Source organism: Miniopterus natalensis, chromosome 1, assembly GCF_054644295.1.
Source record: "Miniopterus natalensis isolate mMinNat1 chromosome 1, mMinNat1.hap1, whole genome shotgun sequence".
NCBI lineage: Eukaryota > Metazoa > Chordata > Mammalia > Chiroptera > Miniopteridae > Miniopterus > Miniopterus natalensis.
In genome coordinates this window covers 121,759,054-121,784,518 of record NC_142081.1, presented here as the reverse complement: position 1 = coordinate 121,784,518, position 25,465 = coordinate 121,759,054, and the positions used below count along the sequence as shown (strand labels likewise).

Here is a 25,465-nt window from a genome sequence, read left to right as displayed (position 1 = left end):
TAAAACAACTATAAGACTGTATTGTTGTGCTTATAACATAAAGATTACTGTATATGATAATGATTGTACAAATAAATAAAGGGGGGAGAAGTGGAACTATAATGGAGCAATGTTTCTGTATTTTTCTAGAATAAGATTAGTGTTGAGCTGAAGTATATCTTGATAAGTTAAGATACATACTGTAATTCTTAGAACAACTACAAAGAAAATAACTCAAAATTTTATATAGTAAAAATTCTAACAAAGGAAGTAAAATGTGACACTATGACATATCTATTTAACGAAAAAGGGAGGCGGTAAAGGAGGAGCAGAGGGGGAAAAAGACATGGAATATATAGAAAACAAATAGCAAATGGCAGATGTAAATCTGGCCATATCAGTAACTAAATTAAATATGACTGGATTAATGTTTATCCAATAAAAAGGCAAAGACTGTCAGGCTGGATTAAAAAACAAGATGCAACTATATTCTTTCTACAAGAGACGTTCTTTAGACCTACAGACACAGATAGGTTGGATATAAAAGGGTGGAAAAGGATATAGGACTGCACAGGCAGTAGCCCCAGGGGAGCTGGAACACCTGTACTCATGGCAGGCAAAGTAGACTTTAAAATAAAAAGTATTATAGACAGTGAGGGACATTTCATAGTGATTAAAAAGGACAATTCATCTGGAATATATAACAATTACAAGCATACACATCTAACAGCAGGACTTTAAGATACATGAAGCAAAATCTTCTTTCTCTTCAGATCATATAAATCTTTTCCTTTTACTAAAGGTATCTGTGGAGATGAACAACAAAGTACAGCATAGGAAATATAGTCAATAATATTGTAATAAGTATGTATGGTGCCAGTTGGGTACTGGAAATATCAGGGGGAACACTTCATAGACTATATGATTATCTAACCACGATGCTGTACACCTGAATACAAAATAATATTGACTGTACACTGTATTGAAAAATAAAATAAAGATACATGAAGCAAAAACTTACAGAATTGAAAGGAAAAATAATAATTTAATATCCTGCTGTCAATTATTGATAGAATACCTATACTGAAAATCAGCAAGAATATAGAAGAGCAGAACAAACGATCAACCTACTTGACCTGAATCTATAGCACACACCACCCAACAGCAATAGAAGATTTTTCCCCCCAAGTTTTCACAGCACATTGTCAAGATAGTTTATATGCTAGGCCATAAACCAAGCCTCTGTAAATGTAAAATATGTGTGCACACACAGGTTTGTACGTGAATGTTCATGAAGCATTATCTATAATAACCAAAAAATGGAAACAGCCAATAAATGGATAGACAAAAGGTGGTATATCCGTGTAATGGAATGCCATTTAATATTTAGTATAAAAGGAAAGAAATTCTGGTATAAACTACAAAATGGCTGAACCTCAAAAACATGCTAAGTAAAAGAAGCCAGACTCAAAAAGACTACATATTGTATGATATCATTTATATGAATTGCTCAGAAAAGGCAAATATAAAAAGACAGAACACAAGAATAGTGGTTGTCACAGTCTGGGAATGAGGGTTGATTGAAAATGGCATGAGAGTTGGTTTTTTTAGGGTGATAGAAATGTTCTATGACAGGATTTTAGTGATAGTTGCACAACTTGATACATTTATTAAAATTATTGAATCGTACACTTACAATGGGTGAATTTTCTGTTATGTAAATTATATCTCAACAAAAACTATTAGCAAAAAGATGTTACTTTATGGGAAATTTTCAGAGTTTTCTAAATTGTCTTGTTTGACAGATACTCTGTAAATAAACTTAAATTGTGACATATGTCTGAGCGTTTAAAAGTTTTCATTATTTGGCCTATTTCATACAAATACACACACACACACAAACACAATACACACTCCTGTGTAAACTGAATGCACACGTTATTTTTTCTGTTGTATCTTGCTGTCAGAACTTGGTCTCACTATGTTTTTAGTTTTGACATTCATTAAAATACAATTCCTTTAGTGTAAAATGTCTTAAAGGCTCTTTAATGTGTATATATCTCTTTTATTAGGTTTTATACTTTCTAGAAAAAACTCCAAATAGTAAAGATGCAAGCTGATATTTTAATTAGATGAAATACGATTTTAAGTATCTGTGGCAGACTACTAATTACTAGTAGTAGAACTCTATTATTGGATGTTGGGGTTAAAAATTGACATTTTCCCATCTCCTTTGCCGATAATGGTGGCAAACAGAAGACACAGGGCTGCAATTCTGGTCAAGCCTTTAAAGGGTGATACGCCGTTTTGCCCTTGTGTCTTCCGCCTTTCTGCTCACTGGAATGTAGATGTCTGTAACTGCTGTAGCATACATCTTACAATTTGAGGTAACCCTGAGAAACCAAGAGCAGAGAGGTAGTTGGGGCCTATGCCTCTGTGACTATGGAGCCACCATAACTGCTTTGGATGCCCATCTCTGCACTTCTTTTATTTAAGAAAAAAAATAGACCTCTGTTGGTTTTTAGGATACTGGTATATTTTGTGTTTCTGTTACAAGCAGCCTATTTCTTTATTATTATTTTTTTATTGATAGATTTTTTTAGAAACATTGATTTTTGTTGTTCCATTTATATAAGCATCCATTGATTGATATTTGTATGTTCCCTGACCAGGGATCGAACCCTGAACATTGGCATATTGGGGCGACACTCTAACCAACTGAGCTACCCAGCAGGGCCACAAGCAGCTAATTTCTAATACACTGTTCTTATCTGTATGAAGAGCTGTGCTTTCTCCTAGCATTGCCTAGCTCTGCTGAAAGTACTTCAAGCTTAAGAACCTGTCTTACCAGGTTCTGAGCATATCTTTTCACTGGCTAACTCACTTTCCCACTTTACTGAAAGGAGAAGCTTTCTGAATTCTGTTAGTTACTTTATGAGTTTATGAGTACTACAAAGCCTTGCTTCCAGAAATAACAGAAGTTTTTGTAGCGTTTGTATGCTGTTTCTCTCTCTCTTCCTCCCTATAAAAATTTCCCTTTCATGATGGAGATGGGTTTCTAGGTGGCTAGTGGCCTTTTATATTTTATGTTCTTTGGTACTTCTTTAATATTTTATTACCTATTAAAAAGAGTTAAGAAAAAGCTCACTCTATTCATATATATTTGATTGATGAAGAAAGAGAAAAGTGAAAAGACTTTTGAAGAGTAGAAGAGCTTTCAGAAGAAAAATATTGAAGCTTATCCAAGTTACAAAAAGGCCAGATATTCCTACATTGAAACTAGACATCCTTATTTAAACAAAAACTTTTTTTAAAAAATATTTTTGTTGATTCCAGAGAGAGGAAGGGAGAGAGAGAGATAGAAACATCAGTGATGAGAGAGAGTCATTGATCGGCTGCCTCCTGCATGCCCTCTGCTGGGGATCAAGCCCACAACCTGGGCATGTGCCCTGACCAGGAATCGAACTGTGATCTCCTGGATCCTAGGTCTATCCTCAACCACTGAGTCACACCGGCTGTGCCAAACAAAAACTTTTGCAGTTAAATATCATCTAAATGTTGGCTTGATATATAGAAAGTAGAAAAATAACTTGGGCATGGGTTTTTTCTCTTGTCACTTTGAAAAAAATTTATTTACTATTTTTCTGTAGAATTGTCAAAGAATTTTTAGACAGTATATCAGCATCCAAAGAGATAAAAGGCAAAGTATCAACCCCAATTATCCAGATGGCAAAGTGATGACCCCGAGTGATGTAATGATCATATATAGGGTTCTTCGCAGTGAGAATGGCACCAGGTATTAGACCGGTGGAGTCAGACCATGGCTCAGCAACCTTGGTTCTTGAGTTCTGGCTAAGAAAGAATTCAGAGCCAGGTAGGTAGCTCAGTTGGTTAGATAGTCTTCCCATATGCCAAGATTCTGGTTTTGATCCCTGTCAGGGCACGTACAAGAATCAACCCTTTTTTAATTGGATTGGGTTTTTGTTTGTTTGTTTTGGGTGTTGAGTCTTATAAGTTCTTTATAAATTTTGGATATTAACCCCTTATCAAATGTAAACAAACAATCCAATTTAAAAAATGGGCAAAGGACCTGAATAGAGGACATACAGATGGCCAATAGGCATTATGAAAAGATGCTCAACATCACTAATCATCAGAGAGATGCAAATTAAAACCACAAAGAGCTATCACCTCACACCTGTCAGAATGGCTGCCATCAATAAATCAACAAACAAGTATTGGTGAGGGTGTGGAGAAAGGAGAATGCTTGTGCACTGTTTGTGGGAATGCAGACTGGTGCAGCCACTGTGGAAAGAAGTATGTAGTTACCTTAACAAATTAAAAATGGAACTGCCTTATGACCCAGTGATTCTACTTCTGGGAACTTATCCAGAAAACCCCAAACACTAATTCGAAAGAATATATGTACCCCTATGTTCATTGCAGTATTATTTACAATAGCCAAGATTTGGCAGTAGCCCGGATGTCCATCAATAGATGAATGGATAAAACAGCTGTGATAGATTAACACAGTGGAATACTACTCAACCCTAAAAAGGAAGAAAATTTTACCCTTTGAGACTTCATGAACGGGCCTGGAGAACATTATGCTGATTGAAATAAGCCAGTCAGAGAAAGACAAGTACCATGTGATTTCACTCATATGTGGAATCTAATGAACAAACTGAACTAACAAGCAAAATAGAGACAGACTCATAGACAGAGAGCAGGCTGACAGCTCTGGGTTGAGGGGACTTATGGAGGGCAAGGTGAAGGGATTGAGCAAAAAAGAACTCATGGACATAGACAATAGTGTAGTGACTGCGGGTGTGTCTGGGGAGGGTATAGGTGGAAGAGGGTATAGGGGGACAAATGGAGATTGGAAAATAATAATAAAATAAAGGGGGAAATATATGTTGAAATATGCCTTTTAAAGCCATAATAAATTACATGTTTAAATAGGTAATACCTAAAAATTAATGTATCAGAGACATTAAAATAATTTATGCCACCACTTATGTGCAGAACTTATAGTAAAGCTACTTTTGCCTACTTGTACAAATGAGGTATCTTGCAAAATGAACTGTTAAAACTGCTAACATTTGCAACTATGTATTTGTGTAAGATTTTTTTCTCAATACTGTATAACCAAAATTAAAAAATTAATTGTTAATGTAAGAATGTAGTTCCTTAACCTTGATTTCTGATTTTTGTGTGTATCAGGAGAGCCTTATTTTTCCTCATTGATTATACGATACATAAATGTAATTATTTTTCACTTCCAAAATAAAATTATATTATTAAAATAAAAGAACCAATGAATGCATGAATAAATAGAACAAATCTCTTTCTCTCCCTCTGTCTCCTTCTCTCTCCTCCTTCCTCTCTCTCTCTAAAATTAATTTTTTTAAAAAAGATTAAGTGATAAATATCATGGCCAGGAGATTTGACATGGAATTCAGCTGATAGTGGGGGGATATATTGGTACCTTTAAGAGCTGTTGGTAGGAGGGAAAAGAGTGTTAGGATAAAGGAACAAACATTTAAGTGGCTTGTTTTAATTTACCATTGAACAGTTGCATACTTTTATTATTGACCCTCCTACCTCGTAGAAGCAAGGCTTTCGCATATGCCAACTTTCACAACATTGGTCATTTCCAAATATTTGCATGCCTAGGGTGTTACTTTTCTGGGTGTTATAGGATGTGTAAGATACGATCCTTGCTGTCAAATACAGAGAGTGGAATCAGGAAGATGAATAAAATTTCCAGCCATAAACCTGTTACTGTCTTTTAAAATATCTTATTATATAGCCCTTCAAGATGCAAACTTCCTTATAAGTAGTAAATTATAATTATAGGTGTAACTCCTTATTCAGCCGCTAGCTGATACACAGACATCTCCAGTGTATATTAGGATTTTCCTGTTACATTTTTGTCCACTTAAATATGTTACTCTTCCCTAATCTTTCCCTAATTTATCTAGAATAATTTGAGGTGACTCTAACTTTTGAAAAAAAGTTCTTTAGGCCAAAATTTTTGAGTAGTAATCAATTTATAGTTTAATAAAGGACATGTGTAGTTCGAGTTTCTGGATAACCTCTCTCCCTTTGAAAGTATTCCTTAATTAAAACCAGATGAGAGTAGCAAAGAAGGTATTCAGAACACTAAATGAAATGGATATGCTTCATGGAATTTGCAGAATTCATCAGTACATGTAACCAAGATTTACAATTGCACTTGGTCCTAACACATATCAGCATAGATCTCACAGAGGTGCGGTAAGTAAGATAACTAGTAGAAAACACTAAGGTGAAAGGGTTAATTAGTCTTGCATAGTTCACTTTGCCACTCTAGTGGCACTTTCTGTTCTCTGTGTAAACAGAGTTGCTAAGTACTTTCCCACTAAACTGCCACCCTTTTATTTATACAGTTGAGCCACCAATGAGGAATAGATCAGTCGTTAGGCCTTTTCGGCCTAACACGCACGCGTGCGCGCACACACACACACACCCCACCCCCACCCCCCGACCCACACACCAACCAGCTGTTGCTACATACCTCCCTAGTCTTTCCTTGGTCTTTTTTTTTTTTTTTTTTTTAAGCACCTTTTTTTTCTTCTCTTATTCATTGATTCAAATATAAAAGTATATACACCTGGTTCTACTTATCTGTACCTCACTCTTTCTCATCTCCACTCCCATTCATTCTTTCTACTCCAATTTCTATCTCAAAACTTGCTGCAACTGTTCCAAATATTTTTGAAGTAACATTTAAATATTCTGTAAAAATTAAAATATTACACATGTAGCTAAAGGCTTCTCTAACCTGCCTTTACTATTTGAGTAACCCCTGAGCCCCACTGTGAGTGTGTGTATTCCCCCCAAAATGTAGACACACACTTTGAATAATTATAAAGGCAGTGTCTATTAAAATACAACTAATTTTGAAAATTGAGCTATCGGCTGTTAAAGTGTGTATACATTTTTTGGGACACATATATACATAAAATTTGGCACATATATACATATATATAAAATTCTGGGCCATTTTCATAATTTCATATATGTATACATATATGATGTTGCTGGAAATCTACATAAGTGATATAATTCTAGAGATACTGTTCTGCTTATTGCTTTTTTTTACTTTATATTTTTAAGATCTATACATATCACAGATCTAATTTAAACCATGAACTGCTCCATAATATTGCGTTGTATTTTACATTTTAATTACCTATTGATGGCCATTAATGTTTTCTCTATTTTAAACAATACCACAGTGAACAACTTTATAGATGTTGCCTTGTACATATTGCTGCAGTTTTATTTAGGGCAGAGTCTTTCAAACAATAAGTAATCATATCAATTTAGTAGGTTGGCATCTGCATTTTGAAAAAGAATAGAATGTAATAGAAAGTGTCATAATAAAGGGCACTTTTTTTTTATGAAATAGGTATTACAACTCAAAACACAATTATGTAAAATGTATTTCCTACTGCCCAGCCAGCCTGGCTGAGCTGTTACGCATCGACCTATGATACAGGAGATCCTGGTTCGATTCCCGGTCAGGGCACATGCCTGAGTTGCAGGCTTGATCCCCAATCGGGGGGCCTGCAGGAGGCAGCTGATCAATGACTCTCTCATCATTGATGTTTCTATCTCTCTCCCTCTCCTCTCTCTGAAATCAATAAAGATATATTTTAAAAGAAAAATGTTTTTTCTACTGCAGGTCTCAATCAAAAAGTTTATGGTATGATACAGAATATATTTTGTACTATGTATCTAGTCTGTTTTGGGTTATATTCCCAGAAGTGGATTAAGTTGATCATAGGCTACAAAATATTTTGAATTTTGTTAGACACAGATAAATGACTTTCCATATTGGCTACACTAATTTATACTCCTTAGACTCGTATTTGATATTCTAATCAGACTTTTAAATTTTCTTTGTTCTGAAGGGTGAAAAAAATCCATCTTATTTTCATTTTCATTTTAACTAGTAAGGTTGAGTATAACTGCCATCTTACTAAACAGAAAAATGTTAAGACCCATCTGGTTGGTAGATTGCTATTCTTATTTCAAACTAGAGAAACCTTCATCTCTATAGTCTATGCTAACACTTTCCTTTTTTTTTTTTTTTTTAAGTAGTAAGCATAAAACTGCATGGCCTTAGTAAGTAATTACTAAAAATAATTTTGTTAAGTAAACATGCCACTTTGTGTTATATTCAAGTTTGTCTCAAATTTGTTTTGAAACATAATTCTCTTACCCAATATGAGTAACCTTAGGTACAATAGCATATTTGAGGAATCCTGATACCTTCAGTGTATGGATTTAGATTCATTTCAGCAAAATTCTCTCTCTCATGCCTATTTCTTCTGTTGTAGAAGAGGAGTTCTAGCCAAATTCTAGGAAACATTTCATCCCTTTGTTAGGACCACTGTGGACTTAGAATCTTAGTATTGAACAGAACTTTTGAACATAATTTTAATTGTTGGTTATCTTCCTCCTGTTTGATTTTCTCTGGTAATAGAGATATATTTGCTCTATTCCTAGACAGTATTTTTTCATTGTTAGTATTGGTTATTACAATTTAACCCGATACCTGCTGGTTTCATTTATTTGTGCTACATTTGTCTTTAGGAGTCACATAGGAAAGGCTATACTTCTTTAATCATGGCAGTTGAAGAATTGGAGGCAACAAGATTCCTTTGTTATGGGAAGTTTGATTTTTAGAGAAGTGAGAAATCAGAACACACAACCAATAACAGGTAGCCTTGTTCTTTATGTTTTGTGTGTGTGTGTAGCACAGTACCCCAGTATCATTTCCGGATTTATTATTTTATAAGGCTTATTGCATGAGCTTTTAATATTACTTTCTTCAGTTAAGTCTGTGCTTTATAAAATTGTAAAAAAGTTGGAAGTTCATTTGAAAAATGGTGTCATTTTGAAGAGCCTTTCAGCTTTCTATTTTTTTAAGCAAAGACTTTTTACTATAATGTATCATGATATTTATGTACTCTGGTTTTGTTTTATGTTTTCATCCTGCAGTTACCCTATTTCTGTTTTCTTGATGTAGAACATGAACTATACCAGTAACTATTCTTATGTACTAGAGATAGGATTATGTAGCAGAAGTAGTTCTGGATTAGAACCAGCGGATAGTCATCCATCCATTTTGCTGTAGCCTCTTTCCCACTCATTGAAAGCAAGTCGTATTTTATACTGGACAAGTAGGACTTGTTTTTTAGGACTACTTTGACAACCAGTGTTTCTCTTGAGGGAAAACAGATCAGATTAATTAAACTTTTAGTTTCTTTTATTTTCAAGACCCACCTTTTTTCTCATTTAAACTAATTTCATGCTCAAATATCAAACTCTGTACTTGCCTTCAACTTCAGTGTGATAATGCTGCTTTTTAATTTTAAGAAGAAAGTAATATTCAGTGCATTTATTTTAGATTTAAACATATAATCTTAAACAGCAAATTTATGGAATATTTAACACTTGAATAAAGCTTTAACTACTAATTCCTAATTAATTTCTGTGTTTCATTCTTTCTTGGTCTCTGATATAGTGCTACTCAAAGTGTGATCTCTAACCTGGAGCTGGTTTGCAAATTGTTTATTTGTTTGCAGTGGGATGTAAAAGAATACAGAAATTGAGAGTAAGCGTTTAGAAAATTTTATGGCAATATGACAGAGATTATGCCTATTTAATCTAATAATAACATTTGGGATTATATTTTATGTCCTGTGTTTTTAATTCATTTTTCAGTAATTCATTGATACTGTATTTTACAAAAGTTTCCTTGAAAGCAAAACAAAGACTGTGATACTTTGTATCAGTAAACAACTACAGCAGAGTAGACTTAATTTTATGCAGATGTGTATAAAATAAAGGAGATGAAGGAAAAGGAGATAGTGAGCTCACATTGATGTGTATCATTTGCTCTTTAATTTCCATGATTAATTACAACACAAGTTATTTGAATTATGGATGACTTCAAACTCTCATCAGTTCAAGATATTTTCCAAATAAGTTTTAGAAGAGTTTCTAGCATGGACAGAAATCAGTTATGACAAGTTATAAAAAATTTTTTTTAAGTATACCATATCTTATGTTTTTCAAAGGAAGGAGCTTTTTAAAAATGTCTCTCTGTTATGTTTTTCTTATGTCGATTTTTTAGGATAATGTTTCTTATTCAGAAGTACAAATTCTATTTCCAGATGTCCTTTTCTTTTGATTTCTCATAGGCCTTCGAAATGTCTCAAGTAAGTTGGTCATTATAAATATATAGGAAAGAGAAGGACAAGATCTAACTCTTTGAAATGATTTTGACTTCTAAAGGTGAAGTATACTGTTGTCAGGATAAACAGTCATTGTTTGACATAAAGAAAAAATATCCAAATAAATTAGTTTGTTTACTCCTAGTTATTATTGAATTGTTGATGAGCCAAATCTAATGTTTAAAGAAAAACATTCACTAGAAGTGATTGATTTTCTAAGTATCTCTTAATTATAAAACTAAAGGCATTATGGTACTTGTATGTTTAGAGAGATAGTATATATACTTCTGTGACCAAAATTATATCAGGGTAAACTAAAGTACTTATCCTAATTAGTATGAAATACAATTAGGAATAAGTTTTGAGCTATATTTCAAAACTTTACTGTGATATAAAATGTATATGAGAGATAAGCAACACAGAAAAATGAGAGTACGATTGGGAAAAACTCTCTAAAAATACTAAGGAAAACATTCCAAACTCTTAAACTGATCATTTCTTCTTTTCTTTCTACCCTAATCAGTGACCATACTAATTATACCTGAGAAAGTAAGTTAAGGAATATTTTTGTAGAAGTAGCATAGCAGATGTCAAATTAAGCCCATATTTCATTGTGTTTCATGTTTGAAAATACATCTTTGGTCTATCAACTTTAGATAGAGATGCTAACATGGGAAGAATTCTGTCAAGATCTACACAGGAAAACATTCATTATAGAAGGACAGGAACAAATATTTGAATAGGATTGCAAGTATTTTTCTCCCCTCCTGATACATTTCAAATCCTTTGTTTAAAATAATGTTTATTAGCCTGTCTTATAACTGAGAATTTCCTCCTTTTGGTTACTTTCTGGCTCCAGTGCTATTTTTGCATTTTTTCTTTAAAATAACAAACATATTTTAATAGCTATTGAGAAATGTGGATTTTTTCCTACTGACCTTTAAATAACTTAGTATAAGGGGAGGCTATTAATTTATTAGATAACTTAGTTTCAGAATAATAAAATTTGGAGGGCGACAAAAAAAGCAAATTTACCTAATTCATAGTTTTTGTTTCATTTTTGTGAAACAAATTTATATAACTTTGAACTATATATTTTTTACTTTGTGTTTGTAATAAATCTGCTCAGTCAGGAAAACTTAGAAACACCAAAATACTGAGTAGCAAGAAATGATAGTAGAAATCAATGAAATTATTTTAAATATTCATGGTAACAGTGATAATTTAAGGAAGTAACTTAATTGCCTAAAATATTTTTAGTTCTTACCCCCAGTCTTGCAGATTATATATAGGTTAAGACATAAAGAAAATCAGGAACTGAGTAAATTGGAAACTCAGAAAAAAATGATATTTTATGAACCTGCAAAAATTGGGAAAGTTCCAGTGCTCTGATAGGGGTTAATTATGAGATTTTTGTCCTACATAATGCAGAGATGTAGTTAAGGGAAGGGGTATGATTTCTTTGATGTCATATCTACAGCTCGGTATTAGTCCTATAGTAAATTATATAGCAAACACTGTTTTTGCTATCATAGCATGTTGCACCATTATTTTATATACTGGTTAAAAGGAAAACATACTGCCAAAGCTTTTTACTATTTAGAATGTTTATATTTATCAAAATAACTATCAGAACTCATAAGACTTAGATTTTATTATTTATAACTATTGCACATACCTGAAAATGAAAATATATGTGAAATAAATTGGTTAAGGGATTGCTGACGTTCTTTACATTCAGAATCCAACTCTTTTGAATCACTTTTTGACTCAGTTATGGTGTTCAGTTTTTCCACATGGAATCTTGCTCTGTGCAGCATTTCTCTAAAGAATCAAGGATTTGCAATTATGTGGAGCTAACCTATTTTTGATTCCCACTTTGAATGTGTTGCTAAATATGTCTGATTTCCCCCACCCCCATCCTCTCTCACAATTTTTAGTTCTTAGGAGTTAAAAGGATGCTCCAGTAACAGCTCTAGGATTTTCTTCCAACTCGAATTCTGCAAGTTTTGGTGCTGGTGCTTTGGTTTTTGTTCCCTTGCACAGGGAGTGTGACAGCTCCCTGTCACTTAGTATTATTACAATGGTAACTGTAATATACCATCAATTTTAGGATGCATCCTGAATTTAAAGAGCTTAAAATGTGGGTAAATGTTCATTTTAAAGCATAGTGGCCAAGAGCTCAGAGTTGGGCTGCTCAAACACAAACTGTATGATCTTGGGTAAGTAGCGTAAGCTCTCTAAACCTTAGCTTTCTTATCTGCTAGAGAAGCAGCCCCTTATCTTAGAAGGTGGTCATGAGGTTTTACGAGGATATTCTTTTAATGAGTTCTTGGTGTATTCTTTTACTATGTATTTCTTAACTTTGAAAGAAGTAGTAACTTGTAGAGAGGAAAAGATACTGATAAATTTAGCAAATGGCTGAGTGAAAATTCTGGAAAATTTTTCTAATTGAACTTTAGTTATTGATACAATATAAAACTATTCAAATATTATGTGTTTATAATTAAAGGCTGGGACACTGGTGTAAGAAAGTAAGGAAGTATTTAAAAATGATAAAGTCAGAATACTGCTCAGCAATTAAAAAAAAAAAAGACATGGATTAACCTCAAAACATTGAACTAAGGGAATGAAGCCAGACATATATGACTACATATTGGATGATTCTGTTTATATGAAACTTCTAGAAAAGATAAAACTAAAGAGACGCAAAGTAAATTGGTGCTTGTCTTGAGCTGGGGGTCAGAGTAGGGACTGACTGCAAATGAATGAGGGAACTTTTGGGGTAATAATATTCTAAAACTAGATTGTGGTGATGGTTGCACAACTGGATAAATTTGTTGAATTTTACATTTAAAATAAGTTAATTATATGTAAATTACACTTCATAAGGCTGTTACAAATATCTGAGAGATACTGTAAAAAATGCCATGACAGAAACTAAACATAGCAAAAAAAAAAATTAAAGAGTAATAAAGTAACAGGCTTTAATTGCACCCTACATGGATGGAATAGACTTAAGAGTAAAATTAGAACCATCTTCAATTTTGAGGATGGTTTAAGAAGTAGGAAGTCGTAGTAATTGATCAATAGTCTTATATTGGTGATTAGAAGAACTCATTATTCATTTCTCCAACACTGATTTAGTGACTGCTTACTATGTGCCTGGCACTATTTTAGGGACACAGCATTGAACAAAACAGACAAAATTCCTGCCCTTAGGGTGTTTACATTCTGATAGAGAATGACAATAAATAAGTGAAATATAGATATATATTATCCAAGATGGTTTTAATGCCCTAGAGAAAAATAAAGCAGAGAAGATGATAGGAAGTGTTGGGAGAGAGGTTTCAGTTTTAGGTCCAGTAGTCACGGAAGCCCTTACTGAAAGGTGATATTTGAGCTTAGACACGAAGGGCGAAGGATGCAGCCATGAAGATGAAGGGGAAGATTATTTCAGGCAAAAGGATTAGCAAATGCAAATGCTCTGAGCACGACTGTGCCCCATGTGTTCAATGAACATCAAGGAGGTGTAAGTGTGGGAAAAGTGGTTGGAGATAAGATCAGACAGATACTGAGACATCAGGTTCTGGGGACTTTGTTGGCCATTTTAAGGACTTTGGAGGTTTTAAGGTGCTTGTAAGGACTTTGGCTTTTTTAAAAAGTATGGTAAAATATGTGTAACAAAAAGTTTGCTATTTTAACCATTTTTAAGTGTATAAGTCAGTGGCAATTAAGTACACTCACAATGTTGTAAAACTCTAACCATCTATTTCCAAAATTATTTCATCATCTCAAACTGAAACTGTACCCATTAAGGAATAACTTTTAATCCCACCTTCCACCTGCCCCTGGTAACCTCTAATCTGTTTTCTGTTTCTATGGATTTGCCTATTCCAGGTACCTCATAAATGAAATCATACAATATTTGTCATTTTGTAGTTGGCTTATTTCATTTAGCATAATGTCTTTAACATGTATCATCTATGTTACAACATGTGTCAGAATTTCTTTCCTTTTTAAGGTTCAATAATATTTCACTGCATATCTACACCACATTTCATCTGTTGATGAACTCGGGTTGTTTCCACCTTTTGGCTGTTGTGCATAATGACGCTGTAGATATTGGTGTATAAATATTTGAGTCCCTGCTTTCAATTTTTTTTTTTAAACCAAGCTCTGTTTAGTTTTATTAAAGAAAAATTTTGCATGGTTTACTTTTCACCGGTCTGTTCTGGCATGCTTCTAATGATATCAAATCACCTGGATCAATGATAGCCACTATGCATACTCTGTAGTATTTTCCACGTGCTGTGCCCAATTCAGTCTTGTTGCCACTGTAGTGATGGACACTGGTCTTGGCTTTCAGATTTCCTCGAGGCTGGACAGTTGTTGGTGAGAATGACCAATTTCCCTTTGCCTTGTCTGATCGTCTTTAGAGTCTACTTGTATCCCAGCACGTACTTTCCACTTTTCATAACAAGTTGGAGCCAGTAGTTGATCGCAGATGGAAAGTAGTGACTTTTTCATCTTCTTTGCGGCCACCATCTTCCTGCCTTAGGTGTGGGACGGCCTCCAGCGAAGAGCAGGCCCGTTTTTTAAAGTATGTAAAGAAAAGTGGAATTGCTGATCATAATATGATGTTTAACTTTTAAGGAACTGTCATACTGTTTTCCACAGTGGCAGAACCATTTTACCCTCTCACCAGCACACTACAGTGTAAGGATTCCAATTTCTCTGCATCCTTGTCTGCACTTAATATTGTTCATTTTTTATTTATAGCCATTCGAGTAGTTCTGAAGTGGTATCTGTTATGGTTTTGATTTGCATTTCCCTAATTATTAGTGATGCTGAGCATCTTTATAGGTATTATTCATTTGTATTTCTGTGGAGAGATGTCTGTTCAAGCCCTTTGCTCATTTTTTAACAGGATTGTTTGACTTTTTATTGTTGTACGACTTCGTTATGTATGCCAGATATTAACCCCTTATCAGATATATGATTTGCAGATATTTTCCCCTTCTGTGGTTATCCTTTGGTACTATATCTTACATGTCTTTGTTTCCCAATTTCTCCATTACTACCTGTTTTTGTATTTAGTTGACTGTTTCATAGCATCCACTTTTATTCCCTTTCTTTTTTTTTTAAGTTTCTTTTTTGATTATTTCTTAGTGGCTGTGTAGATTGTTATAAGTTAAACTAGGTTATTAGCTTAAGATATTAATTGTAATTCCTAAGATAACCAGTAAGGACTTGGACTTTTGTCCTGAGTTGAGTAAAATGGAAAGCAGTTTGAGGTTTTTGACTGGGTGTGTTTTTTAAGTCTGGCTGCTGTGCTGAGAACAGATTATTGAGGGTCGAGGCCAGGCAAGGACTGAAGTGAGACGTGTTAGGAGATTTTAAATCCAAGCAAAAAAGGACTATGGCTTGCACCATCGTGGTGACAGTGGAGATGTTAGTGTTCAGATTCTCAGTATACTATTGATATGGAACCATCAGGATTTGCTAATGAATTGGATGAGGGCTGTGAGTGAAAGAGGAGTCAAGGGTGACACTAGACGTTTTTGGAAGATTGAATTCCATTTGAAGGTAGAATTCCAAATTTTAGAAGACCTGTATTAAATGGATTCCTCATCAGTTTTTTAAAAAAATGTATTTCACATTTAGGAGAGATTAAAACATCTCAAAGATGATATGTTCATATGTTGGATTTCTGTTTTGCTTTTCAATAAACTATTAGGATATGTAATGAAGTCAATCTAAAAAGGCCCATTTATTATACTCTCCATGTATACTATACTGAAAACTGTAGTCTGTTGAGAGTGATGATCAGTAAATACAAGAGTGAAAACTGGCAAAAGGAAAGAAAGGAAAAGAAGGAAAAAGAGTTCAGCTATATTCATACTATCCTTATCAGAGGAGCAAACATGTAATAACTTTTTTTAAAAACCTTCAACAGTAAAATCTTTATGTAAAAAAATTTTTTTAATTTTCTGCTAAATCTGACGAACTAAATCAGAAAAACTTCATCCTCTCCATTTATATGAAATATTCAGAAAAGGCAAATCTAGAAAGATGGGCCTGAGAGATCTTTCTGGGGTGTTGGGAATGTTCTGAAATTGGATAATAATAGCTGTAGCTGGTTTCTCAATGGTGAGAATGTTGGCCCTCAGACTGCAGGTTCTCAGGCTTGATTCCAACCAAGGGGCCTGTACCTCGGTTGCAGGCTCATTCCCTGGCCCTGACTGGGCTGTGCAGGAGGCAACCAGTCGATGAGTCTCTCTCACATCAGTGCTTCTTTCTCTCTTCCTTCCTCTCTTCCTCCCCCCCCTCTTTCTCTCTCTCTCTCTGTCTCTCTCTCTCCCTTCCACATTCTTTGAAAAGCAATGGAAAAAGTATCCTCTGGTGAGGATTCAAAACAAACATATAAATAAATAAATAAAATTAGATTATGATAAGTTTGCACAACTCTATAAATTTACTAAAAAGCCACTTACACTTAAAACAGGTGACTTTTATGGTTTATAAATTATACTTCACTAAAGCTGTTATAATAACTTCCCATAATAAGCCAAAATCTTGGTAAAACTATTATTAGTAACATATCTTGTATAAAAATATTACATTAAAGCCCAGCAAAGAAATAAGTGGATGTACAGAAGTAGGCATTAATTTGGAAGTCTTTATTTAAGATAAGGAATGTGCTTTGCTTAATGATGCTATAACATAAAGTGGAACATTTTTATATGTACACATATATGAAGGTTAATGCATTAAAAAAAACAGGTCTAGAAGTGTATGCACCAAACCGATAACCATAGTTATTTCTTTTGGGGGAGTGTGGCTTGTTTTGGGGGATAGTTAAGGAGAATGTTTTATTTAACCTGTATTATTTAAACTTACAAGGTTTATTTATTTGTTACTTGTATTGCTCATAGAAAGTAAGAGTATAAAGAGACTAAACAACTAAAAAGAAAAAAAAGATCAGATCCTAAATTAAGGCGGTGAGGGTAGAGAAAGTAAAAGTGTAAAAAATACTTAAATACCAAGTTGATGCAGTACAAAATCATTGCAGGGATCAACAGAGACTAGTAAGTAGATTATACTAAGTTAACTAAATGAAACTATAAATATTGAACATAAACATTATATACATCACTATTAAATTTAAGAGACAAAATAGAAAATTGTTGCATATACTGACTAAAAGGAGGATACAATGTAATGTGTACAAGTTAGTTTACAACAGTAAAAACAGATAAGAAAATGGAGGAAAAGAAATAAAGATAACAATGAGAGTATTTAAAGTTAAGTAAATAGAGGAGCACATATCATTCTGTGCTTTCTTTTTTAAAATTTGTCTTTATTGTTGAAAGAATTACAAATGTCCCCTTTCTTTCCCCGTTGATATCCCCTCCACTCTGCATCCGCCCCCCAGGCCTTCCTCACACTGTGGCCTGCGTCCCTGGGTTGTGCATATATGCATATAAAGTCTTTGATTAATCTCTCCCCACCCGCTCCCCCCAAGCCCCCTTTCCGTATCACAGTGCTATGCTTTATTTAAAGGATTTCTGAATAATCAGAAGTAATTGGAAAGAAACCGTGCTATAATTGGGGACTGGCAAAATGTATAAATTATTGCAAAGAATTCACAAAGTAAAAATTGTTTGAAAAGAAAAATTTTCACCCACTTTTATACACATCTTCAAGCAGCGCTCTTGAAAATATATATACTTTTAGTGTCTGCTTAATTATTATTTAGTTTGCTAGCTTTCAAACCCATGGTTAACTAATATTTGTGTCTAATTGGGCACAATTTTTATCATGAATTTTATTACGAATTTGGTATATTTCCTACATTAGCATGTACCAGGAAAAGTGTGGGAAAACAGCTTACTTAATAAGCGTAACTGAAATGCTAATGTCAAAGAGAAAGTTTTACCTAAAATTTGGATTCTAAAAAACCAATATGTTGTTGGAAAAAATTTAATACAATACACAAATACATAAAGTAAAAGGTAATATCCCCATACTTTGTTCCTCTGTGCCATTTGCCAGAGGTAACTAGTTTTATAAATTTGGTTGAAGTTTACATATCTCCTTTATATTTTCATATTTGCCTACACAGACCTTGCATTATGAAGTTTGCCCCTCATATTATGATTTTAAATTATATAACATGCCATCTCCCTAAATAATAAGACTTAAAGTGTTACTACCCTAAATCATTTGTAGATTTTTAAATTTCTGAATTGTGGTAAACAATTTGAAATTGGGGAAAACTAATTTCAGGTAAATTAGTCATCATTTGTTTCTGCAATGTTGTAACAGATTAAATGGTTATCTTATATCAGTGATTCTTAACTGGGAGAGGACTAGTCTCCCCACTCTGCCTCCCCCAGAAATTTGGTAATGTTTCGAAACGTTTTTGGTTATCACAATTCGGGGTAGGGTGGAGTGATGATGATAGCATCTGGTGCTGCTAAACATTCTGCAGTGCACCGAGCAGCCCCCGCCCCATCCCCAATAGAGAATTATCTGGTCCAAAATGTCAACAGTGCCAGTGTTGAAAAAAACCTACCTTATATGAGAGTGGTTAAGAGGGAGGACTACCCAGGTGACTGCTTAGGTTTATATCTCAGTCCTACCACTAAATGTGTGACCATGGGTAGTTGTTTAACCTCTCTGTGCCTCAGTTTCCTTATCTATATAATATTAATAGTACCTGTCTTATAGGGTTGTTGAGAGACTATATAAACACTTGAAACAAATAGTGCCTGATGCCTAAGTAGGAACTCGATAAGTGTTGGCAGTTATTGTTTTGTTGTTCTTAATTTAACATGGAATTCATACCTGTAATTGAAGTTACAAATTTTTCAGTTTCTCTGATTTGTAAACAAGTGTCTCAGTAAAAATTAAAAACTAATCAAATGAGTAAAATCATAGCATTCTAAAGTTATTAGTCCCATAATTTGAGTTTTCCCCAAATTATGTTTTACTAAGTTAACAAGGTTATGAGACTTACTGTGTTAACTGTATTCCTATGTACTATTTCATACATAAATTATTTATTTAAAATATACATTGTAAGTGATGATGCATCTCACAAAGCAACATCCCTTGAACCTGAAACATTTCATTGGTCCTTTCCTCTAGGTTCTGTAGTTGTGGTTTTTGTTTTGTTGAAAGTCCTTATTTCTGTAACATGATTCAGGAAGTACATGTTCATAATTTTAAAAAAAGGAAAGATATTAAATAATTTTTATTTGAATTGAGTTCCGCACTTGTTTCCTCATTGTTAATTTTTTTCTTTTGGTTTCCTCAGCATTAAAAATCCTTATTCTGATCTTTCATCCATTCATAGGCTGATGAAGACATTTTGGGGAGGCATTGCTATGACTACACCTAAAACTATAATGAGAGTGTTCAGTTTATTAAAACTGAGGTTATTTTTAGAGGTAATAGGACATAATTTATTTTAGTCACCTCATTGTTTTGTTTCTTCTTTAAATAATTTTTGTAATGTACTATAAAATTCATTAATGTTAAGTAACTATTTTTGTTTCTTTCTGCTGTCCATATCAGTGAAGTAATTAATGAACTGTCCTTATATTAAATGTATCATTAAACTAAATAATAATACAATTCAAAGTATTTTTACATACCTTGCAAATATAAAAGTATCCAGGAAAAAAAATCAGATTTACAGTGGATAGTGTTGCTGTTTTTTTTTTTTTAGAAACAGTTGGCAAATTTATTTTCTCTATAATTTGAGTAACGTAATAAATGGCACAGAAAAAAAATTTGTTGTACCAAAAAAGACGGTGTGTAAGTTGTATGGAATACATCAGTTTCTTTTTCTGTCTTTCTTTGCTTTCTCCCCGCCCCCTTTTTTTTTTAAAGTTCAGTTTTAGTTTTTTACCACTTGATGGCAGTGATGGAGCTGGAGCTACCCAAAGGTTAGAGAAGGAACTCATAATGAATAACAAAAGGGTAGATACAAAAGAAATCTCTGACATTTTAATATTATTCACATTTCTAGGTGATACTACTTATTTTACAAGTGACAGTAATAGGGGGGAAAGCCTCTAGATGGAGCTTCAGTACTTTCTAAGCAGAAGATGGATCTTCAGTACTTTCTAAGGCAGAATATTTGCTATATCTTTCCAAATACATGCTTTATATTGTTTTACATAATATATTGAACCCAAAATGGATTTAAAAAAAAAAATGTTTAAGGATGAATTTATGTCAATTGTAATTAGGGAGATTAATCACTGAGTCCACCAATAATTTGAGAAATGGTTATCTAGTATCTTAAATTTCTATTTCATTGTTAACATTTGTTGAAAGTATGTTAAAAGTGTTAGCCAAACATTCCTAAGTAGTATTAGAATGAGCTTGCATATCTAACAAGTTAGTAAAAGACATTTTATTAATAGGAAATCAGGTGTTTAAAATCAATAGTGTACCATCATTAAGCATCACCATCTATATTAATTGTTACACTTATTATCATTTAACATTTGAGTTCTTAAGAGAACATAAATATTTTTCCAATTCAATTCCCCAATTTTTAAAAAAATTTAAAATTAATTTAAAGGAACCAACATTTATGAAATTTCATGCTAAATATTTTTTTAAAGAACATCCATGTTCTTTAAGTTGTAAATATTCTTATCTCAACAGAAATGCTTTCCTTTTATAGTCAAATAGAGTCCCTTATTACTCTATATTGAAGTGAGGTTATTTTCTTTAGGAAAAACCCCGGATGTTAATGTTTTCAGTGGACAGTTGATCTTTGTTTCTACTTCTTTTAGAATAACACAGAAACTCAAAACAAGATGTAAGTTTTCTTACATTCCTACTAATATACTATTACCTGAATTGTGATATCTTATAAAGGATTTCAGTAAGTATGTGCTATTGGTTTATAATTGGTATTTTTGGCACTCAAAATGTTAGAGGGAAACAATCAATAATATTTGGTTTGATATTGACATGAGATAGTAATTGTTTTAGGGTGAAAGATAATGTATAACTGAAGAATCATACAAGAAGCATGAAAAGTGGTTTGCAGTGGGTTTATTTTTTAGTTTCTTGACTAAAAGTCTTACTTATTCTCTATGGAAACATAAAGCTCCCTGAAACAGAGTAGTTGCCAGTAACTTTTTATAATTACATTTAATGATAGTGTTAGCAACAGCTTATTTTCTTTTTGGCTAAGCAAATTCAATTCAGGTTGTATATGAAGTGAGCTAAATTTGCAGCATAATTTGATTGTTAATCACCTCAGTAGTGACAATCTCCGAGAAAGCCATGCCTTGCTTTATTTGTCTTTTATCTTACTAAGTTTTGGGATTCTGGTAAGAAGGGGGCACATTTTAGCAACATCTTATAATTTTTCAAGTGTCTCCTTTTATTACTAAAACCTCCTAAACCAAATAATTGCATTAAATTTGCTTGCAATTTTGTAATGAAATGGACTTGAAAAGATAAGGACTGTTTCTGAGGGATAGGCAAACTTGCAAATCAAAAAATTATGCTAACTCTGTAATAGTTACTAATTAAATAAAGTCCTTTAAAATAATTATGGTTGAGTTTCAACTTCATTTGTAACTTGAGGAATTTCTCTTGACAGAGGAAAACTGAAACATTCTCCATTTCTCAGAAACATTTCCCCTATGAAGAAATTGGTTATATATCAAGTTAATTTTATATGTTAAACCGTTTTTATAGGGAAAAAGAATAAAGCATGCAGTTATTAGCCACAAACACATTCTAAAACTGGTTTTAATTTGGTGGAGGAAAAAGTCTTCTATTTTACTTTGAGGTTGCTGAGTTGCATTTTCTTTTTATGCAATGGCGTTAGGTAGTATCATCTCTAATATTTAAAGGTTATTTAAATTACTTTTGCTGGTAGCGCCAAAACCTGCAATAAAGCATTTCTATTGACTTAACACTTACAGTGGTATTTAGAGTATTATACTCACTTCAAACATTAGTACTATAAACATCATTAACAGTAAAAGTCATTTCAATAAGACAAAAATAATTTAACCAAGTAGAAAAAAACAATAAAGCTTCTCTTTCTTATTGTAAGCTAGTTTTTAAAAATAAATTTTCCTGAAATGTAGTCTACTTAACAGATTTTTATTAAACTATATGTTGAAAATAAAATAAGCACAAGGAAATCTGTAGCATTTATTATAGTGCTTAATCAAAATCTTTTAATTTGTCAAACTATTTTATGAACATACCAGAAAAAGCACTGACACTGCTCCTGCTATTAATACAGACTGAACAATACAGATTATATTTGTCAATTCTTACAATGTAGCTGGACAGCTCTATATCCCATTTAGTTGTGTATGTTTGAATATTGTATTTCCACTTGTGTTCAGGTTTTGATTTTACATTAACACTGGATATCTTTCAGTACTATCTAAACTATGATTAAGTATCTAGAAAAACAAATTGTTACTTATCCTTTTCGTTTATTGTAGCATTAAAGATTTCATATTTCATTTTACTTTTAAAAATAAATTACATATAGTAAAATTAGTTGTGTTTCATTTTATATTATATCATCAGGCTACCTAAGTAGCTGTTGAAATACTTTCCCAAAGCACAGTTTTTTGAAAAAAGCCTTTTTATCAAGTTGTACTACACACATAATTTCTTGGGGTTGTTCCCGATCCTAGATCCATCCCCTTTCCCTAAAAGTTTCATTATTAATCAGGAAAAAATATGATTACTTCTCTGATAACACCATGACTTTTTCAACTAAAAGGCAAAAAATATCAATGGACAAACACTCTGAAACAGTCTCCTTTATCCTTTAAATTTTTGTGAAGGTAAATAACACTAAGTGAAAGACCATATTAGTGTAATTAGTGTAGTTGTAATTTTTATGGTAAAGGTATTATTATCTTGATATATTTTTAAATATAAAATTTGTTAATACTTTTAAATGAAGTAGCTCTGATTCATGAAGCAAATTTATTTGCATTCAAATATAAGTGTGATGGTTTGCAAAAATTGTAGTTGTATCTGTATCTTCAAAATCCTTGATACTTAAAAATTCGCCGATACCTAAAAAAGAAACTTCAATATGAATTAGTAGCTTATTAATCAAGGTTAACTAAGTAATAAAGTCACATAGTAAGGCAAAGTGTATATAAAGTCTGTAGAATGAATTGTATATTATATGAATGTCATTATAATATATGCCTGTAATATATATTTTACAACACACTGAGGATGAAATAATTATTGAGTTATCAGTAAGAAATAATGGCAATGTAAACGTTAGGAAATATATAGAAAATTTTCAACTTTTCTATTCATCTAGCCTATAAATGTCAGCTAAATATTTTATTTTAAAAAATATTTTGATATTTTAAAGAAACCTGTTGACTTAGTCTCCTTGCTAACATATTAATTAAACTGTGGCATAAAAGAATAATTAATAGCTAAGTAAATTCATGTAGCTGAAGATAACCTGTGAACAGAAAACTTTGATACAGTGGTATATGTGTATTAAACTGTTATAGTATGAAAATACATGTATATGAATTAAGCCCATGATTTCAGGTTATTTTAACCTGTATTTTATGATTTAAACTTTCATCCCAGACCCGATACATAGGTTGGTTTAATAAAATATTGAAACTGAAATATTTAATTTGTTTTAAGTACTTAAGCATTCATCTTAGATTTTGTTAGGTATGTAAAATGTACATGTATTATGCATATTTAAAGAACCTAATGAACTAACTTTTAGGATTATTTCATAAAGTTTATTTTCTTATAGGCTAGCATAAACACTGCATTTAAAAATAAATATGTTTTATCGTAATGGGTATGATGTTTTGATATGAAAAGCCCTTTTTTAACAAAAAATCTTAGTATGTCAAGGTTTATCTATAAATTAAGAGTACACTTTAGTAATCAATTACAAATATTTGAATACTTCATAACAATATGTAAAAAGATAATGTTCCAGAATAAGAATTTTAACACACAGTGAAACTTAAATTGGCCAGTAAATTTAAGAATTTGGGTACCTTGTCTATAAATTCTGACCCTGTTTTTGTTCATGGGCTTAAGAGTTATGGGAGTGGGAGGAACATTTAAATTTAGATATCCTTTCATTAAGGATATCCTAGCCCATTTCTTACTTTAATTAATATTTACTGTTTAGAAATCTTGCGTGGTGTGCTCTTTTGCATTTAAAGTAGTCATGAGTTCAGAGACTTTAGAGGAGAGGATTAAGGAAACTTTCTCATCTGAATTCCTGACTCCTTGACCATGGATTCTTTTTTTTTTGCATATACTAGTTTCTCTTTCTGATTTATTATGTGCAGACAATCATTATGTATATACATATGATTACCTTGAGGTTTTCTAAGGAAAGTGTTTTGTTTTCAATGTAAGTTCTCATTCATCTTGTAAAAATTAATTTGATTTAAAATTTTTTTATCAGATTGTCTTAGAGTTTTCTACAAAATGATGTAGCCTCATAGAACTGTATATGTTACAGTTGGTAAAGTGAGCTAAATTATTCAGATAAGGATCTGTAAATGTAACTAATTATGATCATTCATACTTTTGTTAGCTTATCAATTTAGTTTTTTTAATTTTAAGTATGAATTTTAAAATAGATGTGTTGGGTGGAAGTGTGTTTAACTTTTGAAAACTAATTTGATTTCTCAGGTATCTCTAATGTCATGATTCAAAGAAATAGGATATAATAAAAAATAGTTCTAACCAGTCTTTATTTCCTTACCAACTAACTTATAGTTTTTAACGTTCAAGCCTGTAACTATGAACATTTGAAGTTCTGCATATTGACTGCTTTTCAAAAATGACAGAAAGCATTGTATAAAATAATTTTAGGAACAAAATAAATGGCAAAATGCTGAATATGAGAAGCGCTTAGAAGAAAAAAGAAGCACTTAGATGTAATATCACAGTGATCTTTAAGTCAGCATTGATGGAATTAATATGGAAAATTCTAACTCCAGGCAAATTGTGTTTGGTGATGTGTAGTGTACATTAGGAATTAAAGTTCAAAAGAAACTTAGGACAAGTTGAGAGCACCTCTTCTTTAAAATGCTTGCCACTTATCTCAGCCTTATTCTTCACTCCCTCCTCACTGGAGATTCTCTAGGAAAGTGACGTTACTAAAA

At 32.5% G+C, this 25,465-nt stretch overlaps 1 protein-coding gene and 1 pseudogene across 1 annotated transcript in view; one reads left to right on the top strand and one right to left on the bottom strand.

Moving 5' to 3' along the window:
• DNAJC1 (DnaJ heat shock protein family (Hsp40) member C1) overlaps nucleotides 1-25,465 on the top strand; it is a 195,556-nt gene that overhangs the window by 19,010 nt on the left and 151,081 nt on the right. The gene's annotated exons all lie outside the window — the stretch shown is intronic.
• LOC107546341 (large ribosomal subunit protein eL30 pseudogene) lies at nucleotides 14,486-14,819 on the bottom strand (annotated as a pseudogene).